The following is a 15087-nucleotide window of genomic DNA, read 5'->3' on the forward strand; positions in this document are numbered from 1 at the left end:
CTCCGGGAATATCCATAGGCAGAGAAAAAGTTTGTGCAAAGAACATGACAGTTAGAATCTATTTGGAAATGTAAGATTGTGGCAATCATGAATGATGTAAAACAAGTTTGCATACAACATTCAGGAACTTATGTCATTTTTGGAAGTATTGAATGATATTAAACAAGGAAATATGGGTAGAATGGGTAATGCATGTTGTAAGGGATTAGCTTGGGAGCCAGTTGACCTATAAAGGTAAGGTTGAAATACAGTAAAACAGTTTAATGAGGTCTATTACCAAGTCTATGTTAAAGATTATAGTAAAGCCTATATTAAAATGACATAGATGTGAATAAAAGTATTAATAAATATAAAATAGATACGTAAAATTTTAAAAACCTCAATCTCAACTTCACTCAAACTCAGCATCCATAATGTCCTGTCATTTCTGTCTCTAAACTATAATTTGCCTCTTTCCAGGAATCTTTGCATCGTCATAATTTTGTCAAAGCTGCAATCATCTCTTACCTGGAATCCTGCCCCAAGTACTTTATTGTAGCTCCATTGGCTTCTTCTGAGCTTGTTTTTTTTAGTGCTAATAAAGTACTTTGTACAGAACACGAGTGTGATCATTGACGCAATTGGAATTGTGCACCAGTGAAGACCAAGTTCCTGAATATGTCCACAACAGCCCTTCATGGTCTGGCTCCCTCCTTTTCCCCCAAATCATCTGCCACATTGCTTGCTCCTCTTCAGCCACACTACCATTCTCTCTCTTCCTCATAGGGTCTTTGCTCTTTCCTAGGAGGACCAAGCTGTACCTTATTGTTTCGTCAAGTGTTCATTTGGTCTTCAGTTATTAGTAGAAGCATGGCTCCTTCAAGGAATGATTACTGATGTCCTTAAGTTGATTACTTCTATTTCACATTCTCATGCAATTAATTCTTCTTCTTTGCAACACCTCTCAACTCCAGAACTTTACATGCATTGATGATTGTTTGATTGATATTTTACTTTTTCATTAGATTTAAATGACATGAAAGAGGGAATTGTTATGATTTTGCTTACCAGACCCTACCCCATACTTGGCATATAATGGGTGTGTATTAATTATTATTGAGTGAATAAATCTTCTAAGGCTTTAGTATAGAAGTTCATAATTAGTAGACTGAGAGACTTCTTTTTTAAATAAAAATGAGGAGTGGCTAAAAGTTTTTGAGCAGGGGAGTTTAAGTGATGAAAAATGCATTGTAAGACAATCTGAAATCAATATGGAAGATGGATTGAGGTAGAAGAGACAGAAGATCCAGAGAGCAGAAAGGGCAGTGAATAAAGACAGGTTAAACTAGGATGGTGCCTGTTGAAGGGAAAATGTGGAGACCAAGGGAAAAATCAACTGTAAAATATGACAATTTTAATTCAAATGAAAGGCACAGATGAAAATAGGCATGACAAAGGGGAAGTGCAAATGTTGCAAATCTTATGAAAAAAATTAATGAATATTATTAACTTTCTATAGTATATTTGAAAACTTAAATAAATAAAATTACTAGATAAACAGAACTTACCAAGACAAAATCAAGATGAAATTAAGCTTTATTTGTTTAAAAATAATTTAATATTTTAGTAGTTAAATATCTCCTCACAGGGAAATGCTTGGAAATGCCATTGGCTGAGGGTCCCTACATGAGAAGGGCTCAGAGTGGAGTTGGGCTAAGAAGGCAGATCCATGTGCAAGCATGGCCATAGCATGGTCTGGCTCCTTCCTGTCCCCCACTATGGATGTGGGCCTGAGTCTTAAGTGTAACTCCCCTTCAGAAGCTGCAGTGCGTTGGCGCAGAACCAAGCCTGCCATGTGGAGAGCAACTCTCCTCCGTGAGACCTGCCAGGTCAAGCCTTTAGAGTCTACACTTGGAGTCTTGCACTTGGAGTCTATAAAGCAGTTTCATCTTGTGGGTATATTTTTTTGGCCAGAAAAAATTTTGTTTTGTTTTGTTTCTTTACAATTCAATGTAATTTCAATGTTCTGAGACAGGTTGTGCACGTCTGACTTGTGCCTCGTCCCCCGCCCAGCTGCCGTTCATACTATACTTGCCTGGATTCAAAGTTATAAGCACTTCCTCCAAACAATAGCGTTCTAAACTTTTCCTTATCTAGTGTCTGTAACCAACTGTCAAATATTGGAAATGTCGCCACATAAATATTCATAACGTTAGGGTTTTCACATATCTTTCCTGTACATTTGGAAAAAAATTTCACATACTGAGTCATGGAGATTTCTCCATGTCTGTATACCCACTGTCAGATCAAAATGTCAGATGCAATTTTAGGTCACTTCAATTAACAGGACCAACGTTCACAGTAGCTTTTTAACTCACGGGGCCATCAAAATTGACATCACATAATTTGACCAACTGTATTTTTAATTTTCTGAGATTTTCTTTTGCAATATATTTTGATTTTTCAGATATTACATGCTATTTACCTGAGATAAGCCATTTTTATTAAAAACCAACTATACATCAAAAAGAAAAAGAAAGGAAGCAATGGACCACTTTTGAGTAACTGATTAGAATGAGATAAATCCCAGAAGCTAAAAGACTAATAACACTTAACAGGACAAAAAAATTATTCAATTCTAATTAGTAATTATTGCAAACAAAGGAAAAACAACAGGATATTTTATAGCATGTGGGTACGTAAAATATTTTACTATATGGGTACATTCTTACCTAGAAATGCAGGTGGATCTATGACTGTGATTGAAATGAGTTCTTCACTTTGTTTGAAGTGAATTCTCTGGACAAGTTCCATAGATCATAAGTATTATACCTTTCAATTAAGCCTAAAATGACATTTAAAAATAAATTCATCTATTTAGTTAATTGCTCTAAGCCAACCTACATTTGGATAAAAGTTATATTAAAAGTAATAGTTGATAGTAAGTAATTAATAGTAATCTCCTATTTGCTTTTTAGCTCAAGTATGGTCTAATTTCATAGCTCAGATTGAATTGATATTTGTCCATTTATTATACATTTGTAATTTGCATATTCTCCCACAGATTCCATTAAAATAATTTGTACAGACTCACAGAGATAGAAAACAAACTAGTGGTTACCAGTGGGGAGAGGAAATAGGGGGGGGATAAAATGAGGTTAGGGGATTAAGAGGTACAAAGTACTATGTATAAAATAATTAATCTACAAGAAAATATGGTACAGCACAGGGAATATAGCCCATATTTTATAATAACTATAAATGGAGTATAACCTAATTGTATGTAGTGAATATGAATCACTATATTGTACACCTGAAACTTGTACAATATTGTACATCAACCAAACATAAGTTTAACAGAAAAGACTTAGGAAGCAAATTTTTTCAGAAAAAAAGCTGTTGGTTAATTTCTGTTGGACAACAATGACACATCTTGCTGGGTCTCACACCTAATTGTCCTCCCAAGAGGAAACTTATAATTAAGCACTACAGCAAATATGTCAGCAGAAATAACAGTAGAAAGACTGTATTTGCGTGATGCAATCCATGGAACAAGAGGTTGGTTGAACTGTGGCCTCCTCAGTATGAGCAAAACTCAAGACAATAATAAACGACTTCCAAACAGTATTTACAAATTGAGTAAAAAATATAAATTGCCTGCAATATAGGGTTTTACTGATTCTAGAACTAGAAGGAGCTCTGCCCACAGTGGCTTAAGGGGTAGACAGGGATGACAAGAAGTCAATGAAGGGGAAATTGCCTCAGTTTTGAGTAAATGAAAATTTAAAAGCAATATATCTAACATCAAAATGCATGGAAAGTATGACAGCTTGAAATAGCAGCCCCAGTTTTTCAAACGTAACCTGTATCAGATTTTTTCCACATGAAGCTTCCCAGTTCCTCCCAGTCTACTAATGAAGTAGTAAAGGTGGAGTTTACTTTCCTACCACTCACACTTTAGCCTGGCATGTCTTGCTTTGGCTGATGGGATATTAGCATTTGTCATGCAACAAAGGCATGAAATGTACTTATGTGGTGTGTCTTTAGCTCTTTCCCTTCTGCTATTAGTGTGAAAAGCACCTGCCCTGCTAGCCTACCTGTCCAACGAGGATGAGAGACATGTAGAGCAGACGAAGATTCTTATATGCTGGACCAGAAGCTGAAAGTGTGGGACCTCATTTCACCTCTGCAGCAAGTGCTCACATTGAAAGATACATCTGATTAAGTGACTCTATTCACTGATGTAGCTGGAGATCTTGGGGTCATCCAGCAGCCAGAGGGAAGCTAGTGAATTTGAGAGGTGGTACGTTATGCAGAATTATTGTGGCAATAAGTAAAACATCAAGTAATGGACAGTTTATTCTGTTTTCATTTTTACACACTCACACACACAAACATTAATAGCAAAAAGTAATTTCAGTAAACAGTGTTGAGAAAACTAGAGTCAGATTCTAAATATAAGCAGAAAAATAGGGTTGTATTTTATGTGATGGATAGAAGAAGCTTGAGTTAATGAAAAGAGATGGAAGAAGAGAAAATTAGTAAGTAGGAAAGGAATGAAAGAATTTTAGAGATGAAGGAGTCTTGGGGATATCTCATTTCAACTATTTAATTCCTCATAGAAGGAAATTAATGTCCAGTTATTCTAAAACATTGCTATTTAATGTCATGCCTGAGTCTGATATACATATTATATGACTTTTATTCGTGGGTTTATTTTCATGTATTATGTTCTCTGTTAGAGGTAAGCCCAGTAATATCAATTATTTGTTATTATATTTAGTCATATTATAGAGTTGCAATAACTGATAGTGCTATTTTAAAGCAATGATGATTTTAATAAAAGGAAACAAATATTAAATTATTCCCTGAGTGTCATGCCAATTAAAAAAGATCATCCAACAAATATCTATTTACTCTTTTTATTGGAAATTTGGATTAAAATTTCAGTTATAGATCAAGACAACTCTAGAGAATAGATACAGTCTCCTCTACTTTGAAAAATAAAATGAATGAAACATAATATTCACCAACCAGAAAAAGCCCACTAATCTCAGGAATATAAAAATAATTTAAAATTTCTTCAAATTTATTTATTTATTTATTTATTTTAACATCTTTATTGGAGTATAATTGCTTTACAATGGTGTGTTAGTTTCTGCTGTGTAAAAAAGTGAATCAGCTATACATATATATACATCCCAATATCTCCTCCCTCTTGCATCTTTCTCCCAGACACCCTATCCCACCACTCTAGGTGGACACAAAGCAATGAGCTGATCTCCCTGTGCTATACGGCTGTTTCCTACTAGCTATCTATTTTACATTTGGTAGTGTATATATGTCCATGCCACTCTCTCACTTCATCCCAGCTTAACCTTCCCCCTCCCTGTGTCCTCAAGTCCATTCTCTATGTCTGCGTCTTTATTCCTGTCCTGCTCCTAGGTTATTCAGAACTATTTTTTATTTTTTTTTAGATTCTATACATATGTGTTAGCATATGGTATTTGTTTTTCTCTCTCACGTACTTCACTCTGTATGACAGTCTCTAGGTCCATCGAACTCACTAAAAATAACTCAATTTCGTTTCTTTTTATGGCTGAGTAATATTCCATTGCAGATATGTGCCACATCTTCTTTATCCATTCATCTGTCAATGGACACTTAAGTTGCTTCCATGTCCTGACTATTGTAAGTAGAGCTCCAATGAACATTGTGGTACATGACTCTTTTTGAATTATGGTTTTCTCAGGGCATTTGCCCAGTAGTGGGATTGCTGCATCATATGGTAGTTTTTTTTTAGTTTTTTGAGGAACATCCATACTCTTCTCCATAGTGGCTGTATCAGTTTAATTCCCACCAACAGTGCAAGAGGGTTCCCTTTTCTCCACACCCTCTCCAGCATTTATTGTTTGTAGAATTTTTGATGATGGCCATTCTGACAAGTGTGAGGTGATACCTCATTGTAGTTTTGATTTACATTTCTCTAATGATTAGTGATGTTGAGCATCCTTTCATGAGTTTGTTGGCAATCTGTATACCTTCTTTGGAGAAATGTCTATTTAGGTCTTTTGCCCATTTTTGGATTGGGTTCTTTGTTTTTTTGATATTGAGCTGCATGAGCTGCTTGTATATTTTGAAATTAACCCTTTGTCAGTTGCTTCATTTGCAAATATTTTCTCCCATTATGAGGGTGGTCTTTTCGTCTTGTTTATGGTTTCCTTTGCTGTGCAAAAGCTTTAAGTTTCATTAGGTCCCATTTGTTTATTTTTGTTCTTATTTCCATTTCTCTAGGAGGTGGGTCAAAAAGGATCTTGCTGTAATTTATGTCATAGAGTGTTCTGCCTATGTTTTCCTCTAAGAGTTTAATCATGTCTGGCCTTACATTTAGGTCTTTAATCCATTTTGAGTTTATTTTTGTGTATGGTGTTAGGGAGTGTTCTAATTTCATTCTTTTACACGTAGCTGTCCACTTTTCCCAGCACCACTTATTGAAGAGGCTGTCTTTTCTACACTGTATATTCTTGCCTCCTTTATCAAAAATAAGGTGACCATATGTGTGTGGGTTTACCTCTGGGCTTTCTATCCTGTTCCATTGATCTATATTTCTGTTTTTGTGCCAGTACCATACTGTAGGTTTGTAGTATAGTCTGAAGTCTGAAAGCCTGATTCCTCCAGCTCTGTTTTTCTTTCTCAAGATTTCTTTGGCTGTTCAGGGTCTTTTGTGATTCCGTACAAATTGTGAAATTTTTTGTTCTAGTTCTGTGAAAAATGCTATTGGTAGTTTCATAGGGATTGCGTTGAATCTGTAGATTGCTTTGGGTAGTATAGTCATTGTCACAATGTTGATTCTTCCAATTCAAGAACATGGTATATCTCTCCATCTGTTTGTATCATCTTTAATTTCTTTCATCGGTGTCTTATAGTTTTCTGCATACAGGTCTTTTGTCTCCTTAGGTAGATTTATTCCTAGGTATTTTATTCATTTTGTTGCAGTGGTAAATGGGTGTGTTTCCTTAATTTCTCTTTTAGATTTTTCATCATTAGTGTATAGGAATGCAAGAGATTTCTCTGCATTAAGTTTGTATCCTGTTACTTTACCAAATTCATTGATTAGCTCTAGTAGTTTTCTGGTAGCATCTTTAGGATTATCTATGTATAGTATCATGTCATCTGCAAACAGTGACAGTTTTACTTCTTCTTTTCCAGTTTGGATTCCTTTTATTTCTTTTTCTTCTCTGATTGCTGTGGCTAAAACTTCCAAAACTATGTTGAATAATAGTGGTGTGAGTGGGCAACCTTGTCTTGTTCCTGATCTCAGTGGAAATGGTTTCAGTTTTTCACCATTGAGAATGATGTTGGCTGTGGTTTTGTCATATATGGCTGAGGTAAGTTCCCTCTATGCCTACTTTCTGGAGGGTTTTTACCATAAATCGTTGTTGAATTTTTTCGACAGCTCTTTCTGCATCTACTGAGATGCTCATATGGTTTTTCTCCTTCAGTTTGTCAATATGGTTTATCACATTGATTGATTTGAGTATATTGAAGAATCCTTGCATTCCTGGGATAAAACCCACTTGATCATGGTGTATGATCCTTTTAATGTGCTGTTGGATTCTGTTTGCTAGTATTTAGTTGAGGATATTTGCATCTATGTTCATCAGTGATATTGGCCTGTAGTTTTCTTGTTTTGTGTCATCTTTGTCTGGTTTTGGTATCAGGGTGATGGTGACCTCATAGAATGAGTTTGGGAATGTTCCTCCCTCTGCTATATTTTCGAAGAATTTGAGAATGATAGGTGTTAGCTCTTCTCTAAATGTTTGATAGAATTTGCCTGTGAAGCCATCTGGTCCTTGGCTTTTTGTTTGTTGGAAGATTCTTAATCACAGTTTCAATTTCAGTGCTTGTGATTGGTCTGTTCATATTTTCTATTACTTCCAGGTACAGTCTCGGAAGTTGTGCTTTTCTAAGAATGTGTCCATTTCTTCCAGGTTGTCCATTTTTTTGGCATATAGTTGCTTGTAGTTATCTCTCATGATCTTTTGTGTGTCTGCAGTGTCAGTTGATACTTCTCCTTTTTCACTTCTGATTCTATTGATTTGAGTCTTCTCCCTTTTTTTCTTGATGAGTCTGGCTAATGATTTATCAATTTTGTTTATCTTCTCAAAGAAACAACTTGTAGTTTTATTGATCTTTGTTATTGTTTCCTTCATTTCTTTTTCATTTATTTCTGATCTGATCTTTATGATTTCTTTCCTTCTGCTAACTTTGGGGTTTTTTTGTTCTTCTTTCTCTAATTGCTTTATGTGTAAGTTTAGGTTGTTTATTTGAGATGTTTCTTGTTTCTTGAGGTAGGATTGTATTGCTATAAACTTCCCTCTTAGAACTGCTTTTGCTGTATCCCATAGGTTTTGGGTCATTGTGTTTTCATCGTCATTTGTTCCTAGGTATTTTTTGATCTCCTCCTTAAGTTCTTCAGTGATCTCTTAGTTATCTACTAGTGCATTGTTTAACCTCCATGTGTTTGTAGTTTTTACAGATTTTTTCCTGTAATTGATATCTAGTCTCATAGCGTTGTGGTCAGAAAAGATATCTGATACGATTTCAGTTTCTTTAATTTACCAAGGCTTGATTTGCAATCCAAGATATGGAGAATGTTTCATGAGCACTTAAGAAGAAAGTGTAACCTGCTGTTTTCGGATGGAATGTTCTGTAAATATCAGTTAACTTCATGTTTAATTTATCATTTAAAGCTTGTGTGTCCTTATTTATTTTCATTTTGGAGGGTCTGTCCATTGGTGAAAGTGGGATGTTAAAGTCCCCTACTATGATTGTGTTACTGTCGATTTCCCCTTATATGGCTGTTAATATTTGCCTTATGTATTGATGTGCTCCTATGTTGGGTGCGTAAATCTTTACAGTTGTTATATCTTCATCTTGGATTGATCCCTTGATCATTATGTTGTCTGTATTTGTCTCTTGTAATAGTCTTTATTTTAAAGTCTATTTTGTCTGGTATGAGAATGGCTACTCCAGCTTTCTTTTGATTTCCATTTACATGGAGTATCTTTTCCCATCCCTTCACTTTCAGTCTGTATGTGTCCCTAGTTCTGAAGTGGGTCTCTTGTAGACAGCATATGTATGGGTCTTGTTTTTGTATCCATTCAGCAAGTCTGTGTCTTTTGATTGGAACATTCAATCCCTTTACATTTAAGGTAGTTATTGATATGTATGTTCCTATTACTATTTTCTTAATTGTTTTGGGTTTGTTATTGTAAGTCTTTTCCTTCTCTTGTGTTTCCTGCCTATAGAGATTCCTTTAGCATTTGTTGTAGAGCTGGTTTAGTGGTGCTGAATTCCCTTACCTTTTCCTTATTTGTAAAGGTTTTTATTTCCCATTGAATCTGAATGAGATCCTTGCTGGGTAGAGTAATCTTGGTTGTAGTTTGTTTCCCTTGCATCACTTTAAATATGTCCTGCCACTCCCTTCTGGCTTGCATAGTTTCTTCTGAAAGATCAGCTGTTAACCTAATGGGGATTCCCTTTTATGTTATTTGTTGCTTTTCCCTTCTGCTTTTAATATTTTTTCCTTGTACTTAATTTTTGATAGTTTGATTAATATGTGTCTTGGCATGTTTCTCCTTGGATTTATCCTGTATGGGACTCTCTGCACTTACTGGACTTAAGTGAGTATTTCCTTCCCCATATTAGGGAAGTTTTCAACTATAATCTCTTCAAACATTTTCTCAGTCACTTTTTTTTCTCTTCTTCCTCTGGTGCCCCTATAATTTGAATGTTGGTGCATTTAATGTTGTCCCAGAGGTCTCTGAGATTGTTCTCAATTCTTTTCATTCTTTTTTCTTTATTCTGCTCTGTGGTAGTTATTTCCACTCTTTTGTGTTCCTGGTCACTTATTCATTCTTCTGCCTCAGTTTTTCTGCTATTGATTCCTTCTAGAGAATTTTTAATTTCATTTATTGTGGTGTTCATCATTGGTTGTTTGCTCTTTAGTTCTTCTAGGTCTATGTTAAACGTTTCTTGTATTTTCTCCATTCTATTCCCAAGATTTTGGATCATCTTTACTATCATTACTCTGAATTCTTTTTCAGGTAGGCTGCGTATTTCCTCTTCATTTGTTTGGTCTGGTGGGTTTTTACCTTGCTCCTTCATCTGCTGTGCATTTCTCTGTCTTCTCATTTTGCCTACTGACTGTGTTTGGGGTTTCTGTTTCACAGGCTGCAGGTTCGTAGTTCCCGTTGTTTTTGGTGTCTGTCCCCAGTGGGTGAGGTTGGTTCAGTGGGTTGTGTAGGCTTCCTGGTGAGCGAACTGGTGCCTGTGTCCTGGTGGATGAGGCTGCATCTTGTCTTTCTGGTGGGCAGGACCATGTCCGATGGTGTTTTTTGGGGGTGTCTGTGAACTTATTATGATTTTAGGCAGCCTCTCTGCTCATGGTTGGGTTTGTGTTTCTGTCTTGCTAGTTATTTGGCATAGTGTGTCCAGCACCATAGCTTGCTGGTTGTTTAGTGGATGTGGGTCTTAGCATTGAGATGGAGATCTCTGGGAGAGCTTTCCCCATTTGCTATTACATGGGGCCTGGAGCTCTTTGGTGGACCAATGTCCTGATCTTAGCTCCCCCAACTCTGAGGCTCAGGCCTGACACCTGGACGGAGTTCCAAGACCCTGTCAGCCACACAGCTCAGAAGAAACAGGAGAAAAGAAAGAAAGATGGAAAGAAAGAAAGATGGAAAGAAAGAAAGAAAGAAAGAAAGAAAGAAAAGAAAGAAAGAGAAAAGAAAGAAAGAAAGAAGAAAGGAAGGAAGAAAGAAAGGAAAGAGAAAAGAAAGGAAGGAAGAAAGAAAGAAAAGAAAGGAAGGAAGGAAGAAAAAAAGAAAGAAAAGAAAGAAAGAAAGAACGGGAGGAAGGAAGGAGGAAGGAAAGAAAGAAAGAAAGAAGGAAAGAAAAATAGAAAAAGAAATTTAAAAAAGAAAGAGAGAAAGAAAGAAGATAGCAACCAAACCATAAAACAAATCCACCAATGATAACAAGCGCTAAAAATTATACTTTTGGGAAGTCTGAGGTCTTCTTTCAGCATTCAGTAGGTGTTCTGTAGGGGTTGTTCGTCATGTAGATATAGTTTTGAAGTATTTGTGGGGAGGAAGGTGATCTCCACGTCTTTCTCCTCCACCATCTTGAATGTGCCCCCTAAGATTTCTTCAAATTTAAATGATGTGGTTACTTAATAGGCCATGTTCATATTGCACATATTTATAATATTGAAATGAGTTTTAAAAACAACCAAACAAAAAAAATCCCAGATAAAACCAGTGCATTCCTTAGCTAGAATGACATACAAATAAAAGTGTTAATGATTTTAGAACATCTGAATGATAATACCTATTCTTGTGACAACTCAGTCCAGAAGAACATTGAAGAGTTAAAACTGATAGTGATTCTTTAACATGAAAATAGAAATTCACCATTCACTTGGTTCATGAGATCATTAAAAGATTCATGGAGTTTATTTTGTATATATATACATATATATACATATAAAAGATTTTACATAGCATTACTTTTCTAACTTTCTTATTCTGGCAAGTATTGACAACTAGGAATTCTTAGACTGAATTGAGATAAAGGAATGGCCATAAAGAATGAGTGTCCTTCTATCTCTCTTGTTTCTCTCTCTCTCTCTCTCTCTCTCTCTCTCTCTTCCTCTTTCTCTCTCCCTCCCATTGCTCATATATGTCTTGGAAAACTTCTATAGGATATCTTCTTTATTTTTTGCCAGTATATGCTTGCCTATATGACTCTTTGTCTGACTCTTTTGTCCCCTCAGTCTACTACTAAATAATATTTCTTTTCTTGATCCTGTGTTACTCTGATTAATATTGTTGACTTAAGGTTATATGTACATTCCATTAACTGATCAAATTTTTTACCCTCCACCCTGGATGCCAGGAGTTCCCATTGGCATAAATAGCCTATGTAATTAATCATGGGAATAGTCATCAATAAAACAAATCATTAAACAGAAAACAAAATGTCAACACATGTGCAATCAATTAAATGAAGAATGAATACCTAATATTTACATATGTCAGCCTAGTTCCAATGATTGCAACTGCTTTGTTCTTACAGCTAGCTATTACCACTTTTTAGTCATCTAAAAATCAAGAATACTTTTGAAGCTCAAAAATCAAAATCTTGATTTTTATCTACTCCTCTTCATCATTCCCTTTCCTTTCCTTCTGAAACAATTTAGTTCAAAAACTACTATGGGTGACTGAGCAAAGTAGGTAAGTATCTGCATGAAAAGGAGGGATGAGAATCTCCAGCAGCCTAGTAAGAGTTTAGAGTTCAAGTTGAGTAAGGAGGATTCTGCCTGGAAAGCTGACCTAATGGGTGTGATGTCCAGCGTCATAGGGAGAAAGGAGGGCATCCTTGCGGCGGGGAGGTTGAAAGTGGTTGTTGGGGTGTTGGAGCATGAATGGAGTCAGCAGGGAATTTGCAGGAGGTAGATTGTTGGTGTCAGCTACAAGAGGAGATTGGTTGCATTCAGCAGAATTAGTCAAATAAGCCAATAAATGAACATACGTGATTTTTTTTTGGTAATGTTCACATTTCCAATTGATTGAACTTGCTTTTTATTTATAAACAACCTGCAGTCATATATCTGCCGGGTTGAATTATCTTGGCTCTCACTTGGGACTCCCTGCTCATCTTTACTTCCATTTAGAGAATAAATTCTGCTCAGACCTGCTTTTCTGGCCATTTACACCCATATAAAGATGGTAAAAAATCCTCTCCTAACAACACTGCACCTGTATAGTGGTGAGCGTGAAGGGTCTCCTCCCACTCTCCCACTAAAACAGCACTCCAGCATTTTTCAAGTAGATCATTTCCAAGTCACAGAACTGCTGAGCGAGTGCAAAAACTTCACAGTATACAATTTCAGTGTTGAGAAATTGAAGAAACCTGCACACAGGAAAAAATTGGGAGTTAAAAATTTTCAGTTAAAAAAATGGTTTCTTAATATCAATACTTTCAGTAGAATAGAATAATAACCTTTTAAAAGCCCTTCTCAATAAGCTGTTATGCAACGCTGCACAAGCACTACTTTCCTCTTACCATCCATCTCATCTTTGTCACTTTATTGACTCTCTCCTTCCAAATGTCTTAAATATTGAATTCCTACTTCCTCCTTAAAGACGAATTTCTTATGAAGATGTGGAAACAGTTACACAATGGTTGTTTGGGGAAAATTCATTACAGTCCGTTACTGAAGTCACAATGTAGGTACAAGCACTTTTGGATCAGACAAGAAGGTCTATTGAGTAAGTTGCTGCCATAGTTCCTATGTGGGAAGTTTCTAAATAAAAGTTATATTTCTGGGTAGCATGTTTTGGTATGATATACTGAAACGTTGCCAATGGTTTTTTGTTTCTTTGTGTGTTATAACGCATGTATGAACCTTATTTTACAGAATTCATCCTGCTCACGTCACCAAAACAGAGGATGGTGGCTTTGAGAAGTGGAAAAGCAAGTAGGCACAGAATGTATCTTATTTGCTATGTATTCAGTGTCTGCCAAGAGAATGTTAAGACCTATATGGTCTACAGTTTTAGCTTTTTAAAATTCCTTGAGGTACGTAAATTTACTTCCTAAAATATTGTCCTCAGTTTATGCTATTGAATAAAGAGAAGAAATAGGTCCATGCATATTTCCTGTTGTTTTCTTTCCCCTAAAGATTGGCTTTGCTCAGGGTAAGGGTAAGCTAGGACGAAGTAAGAGGGTGGCATGGACATATATACACTACCAAATGTAAAATAGATAGCTAGTGGGAAGCAGCCGCATAGCACAGGGAGATCAGTTTGGTGCTTTGTGACCACCTAGAGGGGTGGGATAGGGAGGGTGAGAGGGAGACGCAAGAGGAAGGAGATATGGGGACATATGTTTATGTATAGCTGATTCACTTTGTTATACAGCAGAAACTAACACACCATTGTAAAGCAATTATACTCCAATAAAGACGTTAAGAAAGAAAGAAAGAAAGAAAGAAGAAAGAAATTTTAAAAAGCAAAAAACAAACAAAAAAATACATTCTGGTGTGCCATAACTCGAAAAGAAAAGGGAAAGCCTCATGATTCCCGTGACTGAAGGTAGTTGGAAGACAGATGTTACTTATCCAGGATGACTAGAGAAAACTTTTCTGAAAGGAAATTTTTGAGCTGTTAATTAACTAAATGGTGAGACAATCCATCTATGATTAGACCTGGATGAAGAGCATTCTAAGTCAAACTAACAGTAAATGCAGGGATTTTTCCCTCACCACGGTGTGTCAGAGCTTGAATTTTTCTCGCTGTTTCTTGGCTCTATAGTTCTTCCAGGCTACTTTGTAGCAGTTTGAGTCTAAACCATCACCTTCCACTAGAATCCAAAAATCTAGGAGGAGCTTCAAGCTGTGACTAGACTCCAATGGATTCATCAGAAGTTAACCCAACCTGGACCCTGGAGTCTCCTCAAATGTCCATCGATGAAAATTCCCAGGCAATTCTAGCTGCCTCTCAATCTATCTCTGCAGTGTTCATAAAGAACCTCAGTAACTTGACTCTCAACCCTAGTAGCAAGTTGCTATCCACTCTACCAGAATATTCACCTCAACAGACTGGACGGAGACTTAATCTACAGGAGGAGAGGGGGGAGGACATTGTTAATTGCTTGGAGAGAAAGGATGGAAAGGGTGATTCAATATATTAAAAATTGCTATGGCAAATGACTTCCTCTGTCTGAGTCTCAAAGAGAACCTCAGCAGAAGGATGTTGAGACTCAATCGAGAATGGAAAGATTTAGATGTAGCTGTCATTATTGCCTGTATCATAGAGATCCTTCTGAGGATAATTATGAGAATAATTACAACAACAGTTATGACAGTAGTTATGATACAGGGTCGGATGAGCCATAAACTTTATTCTTGTACTATTTTTTCCTGCTAGTAATTTTAGGATCATTATGAAGCAGCTTGGGAAAGCTACTCTACACTAGGGCAGATTGGGTACCAATATTTTGATGACCTATATTATAAGTTCTGTGATGTCTTTTTTTCTT

General features: G+C 36.2%; 1 protein-coding gene across 2 annotated transcripts in view; it reads left to right on the forward strand.

Annotated features, from left to right (window-relative positions):
- The first annotated feature begins 3952 nt into the window (after positions 1-3952).
- LOC309623713 (uncharacterized protein) overlaps positions 3953-15087 on the forward strand; it is a 244439-nt gene continuing 233304 nt past the window's right edge. Inside the window, exons 1-2 of one of the 2 annotated variants that reach the window (XM_082380816.1) lie at positions 3953-4282; positions 13466-13525. The gene's annotated coding sequence lies outside the window, so the exon portion shown is untranslated. Of the gene's footprint in view, positions 4283-13465; positions 13526-13601; positions 13627-15087 lie in introns of those variants that run through there. The other variant, XM_082380817.1, reaches the window with a different exon arrangement.

This window comes from Balaenoptera borealis, assembly GCF_965194805.1.
Source record: "Balaenoptera borealis genome assembly, chromosome: 2".
Lineage (NCBI taxonomy): Eukaryota > Metazoa > Chordata > Mammalia > Artiodactyla > Balaenopteridae > Balaenoptera > Balaenoptera borealis.